Source organism: Typopeltis vanoorti, chromosome 6 (assembly GCF_054136105.1).
Source record: "Typopeltis vanoorti isolate ZY-2024b chromosome 6, IOZ_Tvanoo_1.0, whole genome shotgun sequence".
Lineage (NCBI taxonomy): Eukaryota > Metazoa > Arthropoda > Arachnida > Uropygi > Thelyphonidae > Typopeltis > Typopeltis vanoorti.
In genome coordinates, this window is record NC_143554.1 from 107,268,361 (window position 1) to 107,285,951 (window position 17,591).

At 34.0% G+C, this 17,591-nt stretch overlaps 1 pseudogene across 2 annotated transcripts in view; it reads left to right on the forward strand.

The window, feature by feature from the left end:
- LOC150105779 (protein brain tumor pseudogene) overlaps positions 1-17,591 on the forward strand; it is a 76,866-nt pseudogene that overhangs the window by 47,015 nt on the left and 12,260 nt on the right. The gene's annotated exons all lie outside the window — the stretch shown is intronic.

The window sequence follows — 17,591 nt, forward strand, 5'->3', positions numbered from 1 at the left end:
TCAGATATGTCGCCCTAGTTTACATTTCCAGTTCGGTATATTATAAGTTGAAGTATGGACGATATTATCGCCATTCATATGTGTAATCATTTTTAAAATTGGGAGAAGTTCGCATTTGCAAACCGTGCTTATTTGGTTAGGACTTGCCATGCCAAGTTTCGTGTGCATGTGTTGTTGCCTCTCAAGAAGTAGGCTCTGTTATTAGAAAAAATAATTAGGCCTTATTTTTCATGTCATCTTTAGGCAGTAGGTCAACCATTTCGTGCTGTCTTATTGAGACTTCGATTTATTGATAATTGACATACTATTCATCTGCAAAATAGCTATTTTAATGAGTCATTTGTTTAGTTTTGACTTAGCTGATATGTTGATTCAGCTGTTAAGTGATGCAAAAATAGAACGGAGGAAAGCTTTGGGATGAGGATATATCCTATCCTAATTCCTTCTAAATCATGGAATAATGCGTGCTTATTGTTTAAGAATATATTTCGTAAAAAAAAAAAAAAAAAAAAAAGAACTTTTCCCCTCATCTCGCCACTTTTACACCAGCATCAACTAACTTTTACTGAAAACGAAATAGTATTTTCTATAAAGAATATGATCTCGTAGATACACTGATCTATATCCTGTTTGGACTTGCTGTTGTCACTAGGACAAGTCAGATTCCTGTATGACATTGTTTTGACAGTCTGTCTTTTTAACCGCGTTCCTGAATAGATTGTGACCTGTAGAGGTCCTGTCACATAAAAGTATATCTTGCTGTATTTCAAAATTTTTTATAATAATAGTGCTAGCACTTGATATAATTTGTAGTTACAGTATTTCATTCAGGGCAAGACAAATCAGCTGAAAAACAACACAAACAGTTCATGGCATAATATTTATGCTGATAGATTAACTGTCCTATTAGAGCATTTATCAGGTGTCAAAGAAGCTACGTTACTTGGCTGTGACAAGCCAGGTTGAAGTTCCAGGTTGGCAGAAATCTGACAGATATGCACCAAATCATTTGAAAGTGTATTGCAAACTCCCTTTAATTTATTATCATGGTGTAAGATAGTAAATTTTTATGAAACTTTCATCTGTGGTGAACCCATGTCTCAGTCTTTGTTTCTCCATGACTGCAGGTTACAAAGATGCCAACTTTCTATCCTGAGCCAATCTCATCCATTTTCCTCTTAACTTTAATATAGAATCATCCCATCACTTAAGTGGTCTACCAAGTTTTTTCTTTTTGTGTCTTCTGGGATATGAGTAAGTCACTTTCAAAGTCCATCTATTGCCTTTCATGCATGCTATGTCTCCCAATTTTTTGTTGTAGATAGAATCTATCACATTTTTTTTTTCCCTTCATTTTCAGTGTGTCATTGTTTTTATTGCTTATATCACTGACACTTTCTATTTTTTGTCCTTTAAGTTATTAGACTTTTTCCTTTCATTTTGTATCATGTCTTGCTGCTATAGTCATTGCTGGTAGAATAACACTGTTCAAGGTTTGATCTTATTTTGACATCTCTTTTGGTTTGCAAGTCTGGTTAAAAGCTTTCCAAGTAGCCTTTTTGTATCTATTTATTTCATAGCCATAATTTTTTTTAAATGCTGTTTCACAGAGCACTCAGTGAAATTAAGTTTCAGATTAAGTTCCAGATCCATTTGGTCAGACTTGAGAGGTGCATGCTATTCAGAAGTTGGGTGATCTAGTAATTGTTAACCATCATCAGCTTTCCCATAGATGTTTCTCCCTTATGTCCTTTCCCCATGGGTGGTGTTGAAATTTTCCATTTTCCTTTAAGCATGTTAAACTATAGCTTGTTGACAATCAGCATCCATAGTCCAGCATGAAAGCCATTGAACAAGCTTGTCTTTAGCAAAAGGTTGCATTGGTTTTCCCAAGGATTATCTCCAGATGTTAAAGATATATTTAAATAGCTCTTCTTAACCACTTTCCAACATGTACTACATTTTGCATCCTCTTGTGGGTTAAAAAAAAAATGAGGGTGCTGGAAAGTTGATAATTGCCACGAAGGAATTGAGGTACAACTATGTTCTAAGTGTTTATTAGAAGTTTTCAGCCCCTACCCCATACTGTTTTCCATCCATTCACAGAATAGTAAAGTGGAAGTAAGTTTAATAGATGTAACATTTTTGCCTGAGTATTGCAGCAGCAGCCTTGGTACATTAACAATGGAACATTGTGCAATAAAATAATTTTAAAAGCATCCTGTAGTGTAATGCAGCAGTCAGTCAATAATTATTTTGTGACACCTCCAGAGAGTCCATAGACTCAAGGGAGGGTACTTGTTCTTCAACTGTCTCCACCACTGAATCTACTAACTACAACAAACCACAACTACACCAACGCCATCTACTACCCACCACTAGTATTTTCAGACAATCGCAAACATCCATGCCCACTACAGGATTCGAACCTGCAGTCTTTTGGCTGGTGAGTGGATATGCTAACCACTCGGCCAACCTAATTTAAAAAAAATTAGCATAATGAGATAATCAGGAATGTGTGTAAGAATGATATAGCAATATATCCCATAAAGGGGATAACAGAAAGCAGTCAGATCTGCTTAAATTCGGTCAGTGTAGAATAGTCTTGCAGCTCTTTGTATAACCACCATATAAGGATTCTACTTTTATATAAGTTTTTTTCTTCCAAAAGAAACCATATGTTTTGTTGAGATGGCATGTTCTACTAGGCCAGACTGTCCAGGTTCATTATGTCAGCTATGTGGTTTATATTCCTCAAGATTTCAGATCTTCCAGACTGCCCAAAGTAGGACAAAACCACAGGACCTCTGAAAAACTCAGTGAAGAAAACTTCTCCTTAGGTGAGAAAAGGAAAGTAGCAATCGTCTTGACAGGACTAAAGGATATGGCAATATAAAGAGGTCTTAGAACTTTAGCAATATGTTTAGAAATTCCTTTAATATATGGAAGTGGAATCCAGGAGAGAACTTAGGGAGATCTAGAGACTATTATCAAGAAAGCTTTTAAAAGCTTTCTTGCTAAAGGATGACTCGTTAAAACCACTTTTCATAAAGGCAGAATTAATATAATTCACTTCTTGGTGTAGTGGCACTATTAAAATTCTTTTTATTTTATTTTGTGTTCCACTGTTAATGTACTGAGGATGTCTTTTGATCCTTAAGCAAAATTTTTGTCTATTAAATTTACTTCCACATAAATTTGAGTTGCCATTTTTTTTTTAATTTCTTCAAACATGACAGCTTGCATATCTACTTTGAAGCAGTTGTCTTAGCTGCAATTCTGACCACTCTCAATCTGTTTGAACATTTTAAGATTGGTTGTCTATTAGATAGAAAATCAGTTATAGGTTCAGACAAGTGGTTTGCTCTGAACTTGAGCAACAAAAGTAGGATACAAATAGACAAATTTAGAAAAAAAAGACATAATCATCTATAAAATAAGATTTCCCTGAAACAGATGAGTTCTGAGAAAGATTAGAACAGATGGCATCAATGATGCCATCTGTTCTAATCTTATTAAAAAATGAAGCATTTGGAAAAAGGAACTTGACATTGATGGCATTCAAGAATGGGTGAACAGGGCTGATTTAAGGTGGTATGGTCACTTGAGCAAAAAGATCTTTAAGTGCCTTAGAAGAATGAAATGTTAAATACAACAATATTAGAGTGCTGTCAAGTAACAGATTACTTTGGAAGAAATTGTTGATAGGAGATTATTAATAATGTAAACTTATTCATGTAATGCTGTCACAGTAGCTTGAACACTCCTTTGAGCGTGGGGGGGGGGGTACATATCGGGATATTGATGAAATGGAGAGACAAATGTGTTTGGATATATTACTGTCATCCTTTCCAGAATATCAAAAGAATTGTAACTAAGTTATCAGGATGCTTTCATTTAATTGTTGATTACCAGCATGGATATCTGCCACATGGAGATTGCTTGTATCACCAACTCTTTGGGAAAATGCTGTTAGAAGGATTTGAAGAAATGAGTTGCTTCTGACATTTCTAAATATTTAATAGATAACACAAAGGCTTTGAGTATTTTATATAGGGTAAGATGACTTCACTTTTGAATTATTTTCAGCAGTTAAATTCTTTTGTTTGCTCTCTTTTGTATAACAGTTGTTTTTCTGTACATTCTATTCATATCATTGCTGATGACAGTACACTTTGCTTCTGGTTTTAAAGTTGTACAAGTTGGTTTCCAAACTTATTCACTGGATATAACATTAATTACACAATCAGCATTTTAGATGCCAAGTAGGGCTATAAGAGGGATTGCTTTAGTATTTAAGCAATGGAGACTTTCTTCATTGGGTATTATTTATCAATTAATCTGCTTATAAAATTTCATATTATGGAACAATGGAATATGCTTTTTGAAACAGCAGAGGGCATTTGGAATACTAGAGATCCGGTAGGTGGACCTGAAGAAAGATCATATTGTGGAAATTGACTTAAATAGGATTCCCTATGATCTGTTGATCGACATTAGTTAAATCTATACTGGTGAATTTTGGTAATGGTTTCTAGTAGAATAGAAATTGTAATTTGGTAGTGAAGATTTGTCACCTCCTTAGATTGAATATGGGCCAATTTCTAAGCTGTAGGATAATTTCCAAAACAGGGTACCTCACCTAATGAGGTACAAATCTTCAGAAGAATTGACAGATCAAAACCTGGATTCTTTGGTGTCCATCATGGACGAGATTCTCCTGATATTTCTTGTCAGAAATGGGATTTAGGCTTTTTAAAATTTCAAGGCACAGTTATAAAGTAATTCCAGTCTGCATATAATTGGAATTGTTCACACCTGTGTTCTGAATTGGCTAAAGTAAAAACAACATTCCTAGTATATTTAAGATAATTAATGATGAAGAAATTAGAATTGTCCTAACTTTTTAGGACAATTCTAATTGTCCTAAAAAAAGGACTATTTTGGTAGGCATGTGAACAACTTGTTACTCTCTACATTCTGAATCATTGCATTGGAAATAGTCACTTGCATGTTGTGGACATTAAAAGCTCTAATGAGGAATGACCTTACTATTAAAAAGCTGGATAGGGGAAAGCTTCTTTAAAAAAAAGGGAAAAAAGTTGAATGTTTCTGTAATTCGAAGAGCAATAGAAATCAAATGAATTTAATAGAACAACGTACATTTTTATCCAGAGATAAGATGCACGGGTCTCGCCTTTTTATGAGACTAAAAGAATTAATATACAATTAGAAAAGCAGAAACACACAGTAATTGAAGCTGAAATTTGGATATCTGTTATTCTGAAGATGGAAATGCACATTATCAAGGTGTAAAAAAGAATGCATCTGGAAGGGTCACTTATTGGCTGTTTTTAAGTTAGGCTTGAAATGTGAGGAGGGGGACATGAAATATATTGTAATGGATTCTTTATTAGGCCCTGCACATGGGAATATTCCCCCACCTGTCACCAAGAGTTTCATGTGTTGACCTAATAAAGAAATATTATAAACAGTTTTACCCGAGTGTAAGCAAATAATTTGAAGAATCTTCATTACTGGAGTGCTTATATTATTATGTGACACCTCCAGAGAGTCCAAAGACTCGTCGGGAGAGAGTGTGTCAACAGCATCAAACGATTGAACCCCCTACTAACTGCACTCAAACTTGCTTAACTTTTTGCCTGAGCCATTAGTAGCATAGGCTACCAATTGACCAACCTTTGCTGGCAATGTGGTGCCAGTAAAGGGTGCTATGTTATTAGGGTGGTGACAACCATCCTAGTAGGCATTCCTACTGATGGCAAGGTTACCCAGACCAATTTGAGTCTTCATCAATGGGAGCTAGACCTAGTAAGATACTGAGGTAAAATCATTGCAGCAGTCATATTTTCCATACACAAGTAATAAAATGGTGTCGTTGTGTTTATTATTATTAAATAATCGGGATCAGAAATAGTTGTAGAATTAGATTGGCTACAGTAATATAACTAGGTTTTTGTCAATTCATTTTTGGCTTTTTAGTTTGACACTTTTGATAATTGGGAAAATTGTCACAAGTAAATTATAATAAATTGTTTTAATTCTATAACCAGTGTAAGCCAACTGTGTGGTCATGCACACACACGAATTGGCTCACCTGGAAGCCAACTAAAGCATTATTAGGTTGTCTAGTATTATATGGTATACTACTTGCAGAATAAGCATTTTAAAATTCCTCTTCCACAAAGAAATCTTTTGTGTTGTTATACTATTTAAAAAAAAAAATTGCAAAGATTCATTAACTGGCCTTATGTTTTGCTGAGTTTCAAACCAGCATTTTCAGAGCACTATTGGTTACTGTACAAATGCAATGAGTAACAATTCAAATTTTAACAATCAAAACTTTGACCTAAAGACCTAATTTGGCACTCTTCCCCCTTTCTCAGACAAAAATTTGGCACAGTCGTCTTAAGACGACTGTGCCAAAGTTTTGATTGTTAAAATTTGAATTGTTACTCATTGCATTTGTACAGTAACCAATAGTGCTCTGAAAATGCTGGTTTGAAACCCAGCAAAACATAAGCCAGTTAATGAATCTTTGCAATTTTTTTTTTAATAGTATAACAACACAAAAGATTTCTTTTGTGGAGGAAGAATTTTAAAATGCTTATTCTGCTTTTATTCCATTAAGAATTATAGTCTAATTGATCAGAGAAGTGGAAAGTATTTCAAAAATACTCCTGGAAGTCATTCTACTTGGCATTCTCAGCCATCTGACTGAACTCATTAGCTGATCTTTTACCAGTATACTTGAATGGAGGACTGACTTAAGAAAATGTCAAGTGTTGGGTGGAGAGGTTATCTGGTATTCTGATGAATAAATAGATCCTTAGTTCATGACAAACACATCGCACATTTTCCTTAATGTGTAGGCAGTAACAAAGCTAATGGGCTCCAAAAATTGAGCTTTAAGAAAAGTTGGGCAGGAGGATTTTTCCATAATTTTTAAGAGCAGTGGACATATTCAAAATATTTATAGAATGGAATAAGTGACCTTTCACCCCCATTGCTCATGAAGATTCCAGACTTGGCACTGTCTCACATGGAATAGCAGGTCACACAAATATGCAAGTACTGTCCAAACACAGATGCGAGAACCTTGGCTGTCAGTGCAAAGAAGAGTCAGTTCATGTTGAAGGGGAGAAAGGAATAAGGCAATGTACTAATTTGTCTCTTTTCTAAATCACTTAAGGAATTGAACAACGTAGATCCGAATATAAATTAAATTACACTTTAATGAATATTTCCGATATTTCAGCAACATCACGTTGCCATTTTCAAAAGGAACTTACAAAGAGGCACGTGCATGCAGGCACTACAACACAGTAAATGAGAATGAAGATATGAAGCTATTGTTCTCCTAGAAGTCCTGATGGTGCCCTCTAGTGGACTAAGTAGGTGTTCTTGGCCATTGGGCTGGTCTGCTGATGTATGCCTTCCAAATTTGGGGCAGTCGCATACAACCAAATTTGCTGATGTTTGGAGAGTTTCTTAGGGCTGAGGCTGATTCCATAAATAGTCTTTCGAATTTGTATTTGCTACAGTGTATTACTGTAGCTTTCTTCCCTTTAAGAACTAATTTGTCATCAATGAAATCAAGTGCTTTATGCATAAAATTTTCCAACTGCTATATAAGCAAAATAGTTACTACTTTGAAAACAAATTTTTTTTATAAAAGTAAAGCTAATTTTCTGACATATAATAATAAACACTCATTCCACAAAATGCATTGATGATTACTCTATTATCAGAATGAATTCGCCTTCTTTTGCCATGTGCAGAATTGTTGAGGGGTCTCGCATCTGTGATTGGACAGTAACTACCTTTTTGTTGCAGAAAGAATTTGTCAAAATAGGCAGTTAGGTCTTTGATATATGTAAGCTTTAGAATATTTCAGTTTATGGTCATGCTGCAAGTGTTGATTCCAGTCTGACAGCATTATGTAATTATTCATCAGGATTTTATCATCAGGCCTTGTAATTTGTTTTCAATAGGTTGATCCTGTGCCCTTGAGGGACATTTCTCACACTACATGAAGTGGATTGGTTGGGGGGGGGGGGATTTTATCCAAGAACATCTGCCGACCAAAGATGTACCAGCTGCTTCAGGCTTCCAGTTAGCACTGGTTCACCAAGCAGCTGAAGTTTATCATCTATTTTCAGAGCTCTGTTCTATACTCCAGATGTAATGTTGCACTGTACAGCCTTAAAATATTTCATTGGTGGAAGGTCTAGTCGCCAATAATCCTAGCTTTTGTGGATTATTGATACAGCGATTAATAGAAATTGTACATTGTTCTGCTTTGATTGCTGACTTACAGTGAACCATATCTATCCAATATCTCAATACAGTGTTATTTTATTAATAATAAGTAAAATAATCATTTCAATGCGTGTTTTGTGTCCCTAAATTCGGAAATATGAATTTACATCACTAAAGGAAAAATTTGACAAAAAGATGTTTAAAATACAAGTTTTACTAGTTACATATTGACAAGAATAACATTCTCTCCTAAATGCGTGTTTTCTTTTCTTGCCCAGCAGTGCTTTGATTTACTGAATCGGTGTTTATCAACAGGAGTAATTTGCCCCAGAGTGAAAATTGTTTTTCTTCGGGGTGGGTGGGTGGGGGGGGGTGAAAAATTTTTTTTTGTGGAAAAAAATATAAGGGATTGCACACCAGTCAGCAATCTAATACTGCTAGATGAAAGACAGTGGACAAATGAGGAAACAGTTAATTTATAAAATCTTGAATAAATGATAAAATATTTCCTTTTTGAGGCATCTAGAGTGCTATTCATAGGCAATATATTTATCACATAAAGATACTGCTTTATCACCATGTTTCATATCATCAGTTTTATGCTAACCATCTCCCCATGTGGGGGATGGTTAGCATTATGTAACATACTGGTATCTTGATATTAATAGTGCTATTTTGAAATATGGATACTAGGTAAGCATATGATTTTTTTTTCTTTTCATTTTGCACATTTACCTAGTATAGTAAAGAAACGGCCATCACTTGTCTTACAAAATAAGCACTGCACTTCATCAATAGCAATGAGGAAATTGCTATTTGTCTTCATAATTGAAACATAATAAATAAAAAAAAAAAAAAAGTGCAGCAAACGTTTTATGAAAATAATATTGTTATAGGAAATATCGGGTATTACACTGAATGAGACTGTCAAAAAAAAAAAAAAAAATTATTAAAAGAGAAATTCATTTTGCTTTTTATTGATGTTAACGAACATAACCTGTATTGACACCATTATTTTTCCACAAACTTATGTTTAACATACTTATTATTTTATTCTTTTAAATTATGTTGATGAGAAGAGGGAACAGTTGCAAAAAAAAAAAAAAAAGTTTAGAAATGCTGTACTATATTAGATAACAACTAAGCTTGTTGTATTAACTGACTTCTGTATGTCATGTGTTATCTGATATGTTGACCTGGTTTAGCATATCCATCCTCCAACAAGCTGCAGCATCAAATTCTGCTGAGGGCATGAATATTTGCAATTGTCTTTAGGTGGGAGATGAATTTCATTGCCCAGTGTGAGACAACCACCTTGCTTATTGGTGACCTGAAGTGGCTTGAAAAAGTTCCATATTTGGTCTCTAGAGCAGTTTCTGGACTAATATTAAAAAAAAAAAAAAAAGAAAGAAATAATACAAAAAATAGTCTACTCACAGTAAGAATGTCCCAAACTGTGGGCTGCAGCCCCCTTGGGGGCTGTTAGTTTTGTTGATGGGGCCGTGAAATAATGAAAACAAATTAAATCTTTTAAGACTAAGTGTGCCATGTCAAATGTGTATGTAAGATGCTAAAAATGTAATATTTGCATTTGATTTTTACAATATTCGCTGTGTACGTTTTTTATTGAATATAAATACAATAAATATAATAATGTCTGTATTAAGATTTTTTTTTCGATGGTGGGGGGCATGAAATATTTTAATTTTTCCCAGGGTGCCTTTACATCCATAAGTTTGGGAAGCACTGTACTGTAGGATTACAAAGAAACTTTTTGTGGGCGGGAGCCACATACAAAGTAATGCTGGATTTGTGTATAAAATATTTTATCAAATAGTAGTATCAATTTGTGATATATGAGGGTGGTCTGAAAAATTCTCGGCCCAACAATAAAAAAAAACGAATTTATAATTTCAAAATTATTTTTATTTTTCAACATAATCTCCCTTAAGACTAATACATTTATTCCAGTGATGCTCCAATGCCATTATCCTGTCCCTGTAGTGGTTCTCAGCAAGATCTGCAAAATACCTCTTTTTAGCTGCAGTCAACTTGATTCAAAGAAGAACTCTGACCAGCAAGGAAGATTTTTAGTTTTGGGAAGAGAGAGAGCCAAATCTGGGGAATAGGGTGGATGTTCCAACAACTCATAGTGCATATCCCTTAATTTTACCATTGCCAAAACACCTTTGTGGGCAGGTGCATTGTCTTGATGAAAGATGATTTTTTTCTTCTGCAAACTAGGTCTTTTCTTGCGAATTTTTTTCATCTAGTCTGGTTAAAAGGTCGGAATAATATTCCCCGGCTATTGTTTTACCCTTTTCAAGAATAAAGGCATTTTTAATAAACAAAATGCCTTTAGCATCCCAAAACACCAATGCCATGACTTTGTCTTCTTTGGCACTGAACAACCAGCTTCTGTCCACTGTTTCGACTGCTTTTGGATTCTGGTGTGTAATGGTGAATCCAAGTCTCATCCATAATAATAAATCGATGCACAAAATCAGTTTTATTTTTGTTAAAACACTCCAAGCACTGTTCAGAGATTTTCATGCGAGTTCGTTTTTGATCTGCTGTGAGCAAGCATGGCACCTATCTTGTGCAAAGCTTTTTCATTTGCAATTCTTCATCCAAAATATATCCTACACGCTCTTTTGAAATGCCTATAGTCTCAGCAATTTCACATACCTGGACTCGCTGGTCATCCAATACCATATCGTGCACTTGATCAGTGATTTCTGGTGTTGTTACACTTTTTGGATGTCCTTCGCATGGATCATCTTCAAGGCTGGTGCATTTAAACTCGACAGCCCATTTCTTAATTCTCGAAAAACGGAAGGGAAAAGTGCCCATGAACTTTGAATGAATTTCTTTTGGCGGCGTTAAACCTTCTTTTACAAAGAATTTTATAGCCGCACAATACTCAGTTTTATCCATTGTCTGTCTGTATCCATTTCAAGGGATACAGACAACACTTTTGCTTCAGACAGCTGTATTAAACAAACAAACTGCTTAATAGAATGACTTGCAATTTCACATGGATGCTTATGACAGATGTACCAACTTAGGGGAAAAAAATCTTGCCGGTTAGTGTTGCCATCTTTGGTCAAGGCTGAGAACTTTTCAGACCACCTCCATGCTATACAATAAAACTATTAATGATATAGCTCTTTATTGGTAACAATATGTAAAATTGATTTGCATCAGTAATTCAGTTGATATAGCAAGCTGTGTGATTTTGACAAAAGCATTCGTTGGAGCTTTCTCTAAAAACCATTTTATTCTAGTATACATTATCACTAGAGTTAAATTTTAAAATTACAGAGAAGATTCTACTATTTTAAAAATGTCTAAGTGTTGTTAGTTTGGTGTGTGACAAAATTACAAAGGTATCACACTATGGGTCTACAAGAATTGCTCTGACAAGCACTTTATCAAATAATGCAGAATAATTTTTGTATATAATATAGCTTCTTTCTAACCTTGCCAGTGCTACTCTTAGTACCATATGAGGTATTCATTGCAAATATGTATTTGGTTAGCATCACATTCAATTTGGGTTAACTCCTATTTTTAAAAAGAATTTTTTTCCATCTGATAATTTATTCTCTTGGATTTCCTTTCAAAGGATGGAAGAATTTGAATTTTATTTGCATTCTCATTTTTAATGTTTTGGGAAGAAAACATCCTTGTCATTTTCAAAACTAGGTAATTCTGCCTTTCTCAGACACTTTTTTTTGGGGGGGGGGGGTAAAAAATCAAATAAGGCCTAGTGTTATCTAAGTTAGACCTTATTTGTTAAAGTGCATTTTAATTTTTCTGGATACCAAGTTCTTTATCTACAAAAAAAATGTACTTGCCAAATGCCTTTTTTAATATGTCCTAATGAGTTGATAGGAGTTCCTTTGAATGTAATTCCTAGCATTGTTTGTAATAACTGTACTGATGATGTCTTAAGATACTTAAGACAAAATATCTACATATTATTAAAAAAAAAAAAAAATTAATTACTGTGGTATACGTGTGAATTTTTAGTTATGAATACTCCACAGGTTTCATTTATATAATAGAATAGGAGTTCCATAATAAGTATTGCTGTTTATAGTTAGAAAATTTCCTTTGTATGAGAACCATTCAAAGGAAAGAAGGAAAAATCAATAACGGAACAATTGTTTTGGGAAAATATAATTTAGTACAATAAGTTTTGTTACTAGAATGGCCCTTTTATATGATGCATATTTCTGGAAAAATACCACATTACACATTCTACTATAGATCATTTGGTCTATTGTAAGATGGTCATACATCCTCTTAGCTGACCTAAATTTGATTCTGTTAGGTTTTATTATACTCATAAAAATCCCTTTCGCAGGATGCTGTAGAGGTAGAAAGGGCTACTAATATTAATACTAACTTGGAACAACAAAAAAAGCTGGAAAAATGTACTTGCCATGTGAAGCAGAGCATATTTGCTGAGCCCTGATGAAAACAGTTACTAGTGATATGAGCAAAGTCATGAATTTAACATAAACCATCTATCAATAATTGTCCAGACACTTTAACAATTTGCAATTGATATCAGCAGGTGAACCTTAATAATGGGTATGTTCACCTTTTTGCTTTGAGGGAGGGGTTGAGGTATGGACTCTGCACAGGCCAGGACAGTCGTTTAACACCCATCTCTTCATACATTCCTTAACAGCTGCAGCTCTGTGGCATGGGGCATTGTCATCTTGATGGCAACACCTGATTATTCAGGATATCAAGGTACTGAGCTGCCTTCATGGAACCACAATGACCAGTGGTCTCGCTCAAAACCAGTTGAATGCACCTCACACCATTACTCCTCCACCACTGACTTTTACTATGGTGACGAGCATTCACTAGGCTGCCATCAGACTGGAAACAGGTGAACCTTGGTTCATCGCTACAGAGTTTTCCACTGGTCGATTGTCCAGTTCACATGGTGGCCAGACGAGCCACCTTGTTTGCTGCTGCTCTTCTGTAGAAACCCAGTAAACAGAGTCAAGTTCTTGTTAGTTATTTTCATACATTATTAGTGCTCACCATGGTATTATTAGTGCGCTGAAACTCATCCCAGATGGTCTGTACTGATTGTAGCTAGTTTTTGCGTACCACCTGTATTAACATGTTCTTATTAGTCATTTTTGGCAGTCGCCCTGGGTGTTTTTCTGCACTAGTGATGCCAGAACATCTCCAGTTGAGTGGCAATGGTGCATATAGAGATGCCACCAGTTTGACAGCCCATGATGACACCTCTATGGAAGTCACTGAATTCACGTTGTGTTGTCATACTACCTGCATTCAACTGTTACTATTTGTACGTGTTTTTTGTGTTATTAATATACATGGAATGTTCCATAACAGGGGTGTCCAGACAATTATTGGTAGGTAGTGTAGGTGTCTGTTCTTTGATTGACAGAGTACAGTATTCTAACAAAAAAAATACAAATCTGCAATTTTCCTAATGTAATAAAATGCTACTTGGGTACGCTGTGCCATAATACTGACTTGGGAGTTCAAGAATGCATGTGTAACTAGTTGGTTGGAATGATTTTATTGAAATTTGGGATCAATAACTTGTCAGAGCATCTCAATTTTGGTTTAAGTAAACTTTTAAAATTAGGTGAAGAAACATTTTGAATAATAAAATTTGTGTATGGTACTACATAAACAACAAAATGGGTCTAGTTCCATCTCTGAATGGTATTACTGCATGGTGAATGCTATTGCAGAACAGCTTTTTATGATTCTTTTATTGTTTCTATACTTGTTAAAGAAGTGTAGTTCTCTTAGACAACACACTAGACATTTACACAATTTCAGTCTCTTCCTCATTTCCTAACCCTTATTTACAATCCCTAATACATTATTCAGTATTAGTGTTTCTATCATTTTTTAACCTTTTTGATTTAAAATGAACTGAATATGGAGAGATAAGCATGCCCAAACTGCCTTCCCCTCCCCATCAGTTTATGAAGAATGTTTTTGAAAAGGCATCTCTCCTCTTTCTGGTCACCATTTTTATTTTCATTTCATTTCATTTTACATACTTTTTTTTTTTGCATTTCATTTCACATTAGCATGGATGTGTTCATGTTCTTATTCTATTTTAGCTGTTCGAAATTTGCACATTCAACAATTCTGAGTTTATAAGTGTTTACCATGTCTTCATGTTTTATTTAAATATAAACCAACTACAAGATTCACTCCTGAAGTAATACAGCATACAAATATAATAATGGGTAAGTTTATTTTATTTTCTCCATAATTTTCATGTTTTTTCAGAGTTTAATCTGAAGTGATTTTCATGAATGGTTGCTTTAACATAAGCACAATGCTAGCATTTTAAATGCTTTCTTTTACAAAATTATAATTAAATGGTACTTCTATACACAATGATTATTAGTAATGTCTGCTTTAAATTGATGCTATTGTTTTTAGTGTTTCAATGAACATTTGGGTGATGCCATAATTCTTTGTTATGTTCTACGTATAAATAGTTCCTATGCTATCACTCTATCCACATATAAATTACTAATTAATAAACTATAAAATGGAAAACAAAAATGGGTTAAAATTTATGTCTCTAAAATTTTTGCCTATATTTCATGGCATCATCAGTACAAAAAACAGAACGGCACTCGAATAATAAGAAGATAGATTTAATGTAACTTAAATTAAGGGGATATTGAATCCCACATAGTTTTAAAACCGAATAAGAAACTCAGAGATTAGAATCAGAGAGTTTCTTGCCGAATATAGTAAACTATAAAGTATCGGCGGACACTAGCGTTAGCCAATGCAAGTGATCCTAGTACATAGTACATTACTGGGCAACTCGTTGCAAAGGTGGAGGAAGAAGTTCAGATCGCTATTCTTAGGTATTTTCCATAATGTAAAAACACATTTCTTAGGAAATGTATGCTGTTATTACATTATGGAGGGAGGTCACTACCCAGACCGGTTTCAGCCTTTTTTGAGGCTTCATCAGTGAGCAGCTAGACCTAATACCATAGTGTATAGCGAAAAGAACTTATGTACTTTGCGAACGAGTTTTCCAAACAGGTGCAACCATTAACCCATTTTAAAACTATGTGGGATTCAATATCCCCTTAATTTAAGTAATGTTTTTATTGCCGAAATGAAGCTTATTAGCTCTTTATACTTTAGATTTAATGTAATTTTTTCTGTAAAAGTTCATCGGAAGAACATAAAGAATGAACACAGTGTATTAAGATCTTAATAGTGCCAGCGTTTTGACTAGGACTGTGAGATTCAGCATGGATATAGTGGCCTGTTTAGATCTTCTTCCAAAAAAACTGAAAATTGTAGGTTGCCATCTGGTTGACAAAGAATTAAATCTAAAAAGGCTATTTGGTTACCTACTCCTAAGGTGAACTGGCTCCTAGAATTCATTTTGAAAAGAAACTGCTATAATTCAGGAAAAGCAGTTACATATTGCAATAATGTCATCCACATATGTACCAGTCTATTTTGGTCTAGATGAAATATTTTTGAAGAGACATCGTTCAAAGTTTTCCATGAAAAAGTTGGCAGTTGGAGAAATAGGACTGCCCATAGCTCTGTACCTTTTAATCAGTTGATATGATTTTTGAATTATATCAAATAGTTTTATAATATATGATGGAAATTCTAGTTGGAGTAATTCAGTGATAGCTAATAAAGGAATATTAGTCAACTAAGATGCATCTAAGCTTGATCATAACATTGGAAATGCTTAGATAAAGATCACAAACTTTGTTTTTAAAATTTAGTGCTTTTTATATAATTTGAAGACCTTCATCTAGGGCTAATTTTTTCCTCAAGCTCTTCAGAGATTTAAACTTTTTTTGCTATTTAAATAGCAAAAATTTTAAAACCATTAACGATTTTTTTTTTCTTTTGTCCCATCAGAAAAAATCTTCACCTTTCCCACATCTAAGAATAAGCTTCCTCCTTGGTTTTCCAGTGTATACCAGATCCTAATGGACAAACTGGAAGATCTGCTTTTATTCACCATGAAGTTAATGAACCTGAATAATCAAGAATATTTAAAGTAGATTCCTTTTTACAATATCTTTATAAAGGAACTTTAATCCATTGTCTTAACTTAAATAGATCTTTGTCCATCCCCTTTATGGGAGATTGTACTTCTTTAAATCTGCTGATCTTTCTTACCATATATATTATAATTTTTTTTTTTTTCCCTTTCTCAGTTAGGAAAATATTGACTATTTTAGTTTAGTTGTCTTATCTTAGCTATTAAGATGATGCTTAATAGCTAAGATAATTAAATATGATAAAAAAACGTTAATTATTTAACACAATTTTGTATGATAATTATCATACAAAATTGTGTTAAATAATTAACGTTTTTTTTACTACTTTAGCACGTTATGCACGTTTTCATGAGATTCTATTGTAATCATGTGCCCTAACTGTATGTTATTCCTAATTTTTGTTTAAATACTGTACTGATGATGTCCTAAGATACTTAGGATGAAATATTTACAATTAAATAATTTTCACTGTGGTTTATACGTGTGTTTCTTCTAATTATGAACGCACCACAGGTTTCGTTATTTAAAATAAGATGATGCTTTTTAGAATTTTAATTGAAAACGGCTGTGAAACAAGGAAATTTTATAAGTTTTAATTAGCTTTTTATTTTATAGTTTATTAATAGGTCCACTCGCAGCATTCCAAGGGTTTCATTTTAAAATATTTGGTTACTAATTTGAAGATTTCTGAATTGTCCCGGTGCTCAGTTAACTGATAAGCCTTGCATAAAACTACCAGTTCCACTAGTTTGATAGCTCTACTAAATTGACTACTGTTATGCTAGGCCTCCTGGAGTCAAAGAATGGAAGTCCAATCTGACATGTGCAGTTAGGTTGGACCTCTTCTCAATAAAGAAACTTTTATGCAAAGTTTAATACTGTTTTAAGTGTTTTTTGGAAGCAACAAAAGAATGCTATTGTTATATTTGAGCTAAAATTAATGGTAGTTTGAGAATTTGCATTGTAGATTAGTGGAATACATTGCTAGAGAAAGTAATGAATTAGAGGTCCAACCCAACTGTTCATATCAGTTAGATTGGACTCCTGGAGTCAAGGAACAGCAGTCCAATAGTAGTAAAGCCATAGAAGTTAGCAGGTTGTAAATGGCACTATAGACTGAATGTTGAAGATATGAGCTGATCTGCTTGTAAGACCAAAAGTAGGCCCAAACTAATAGTGTCTTATTCTCTCAGAATCCATTTCTATGCTTGTTTTATGCCTTCA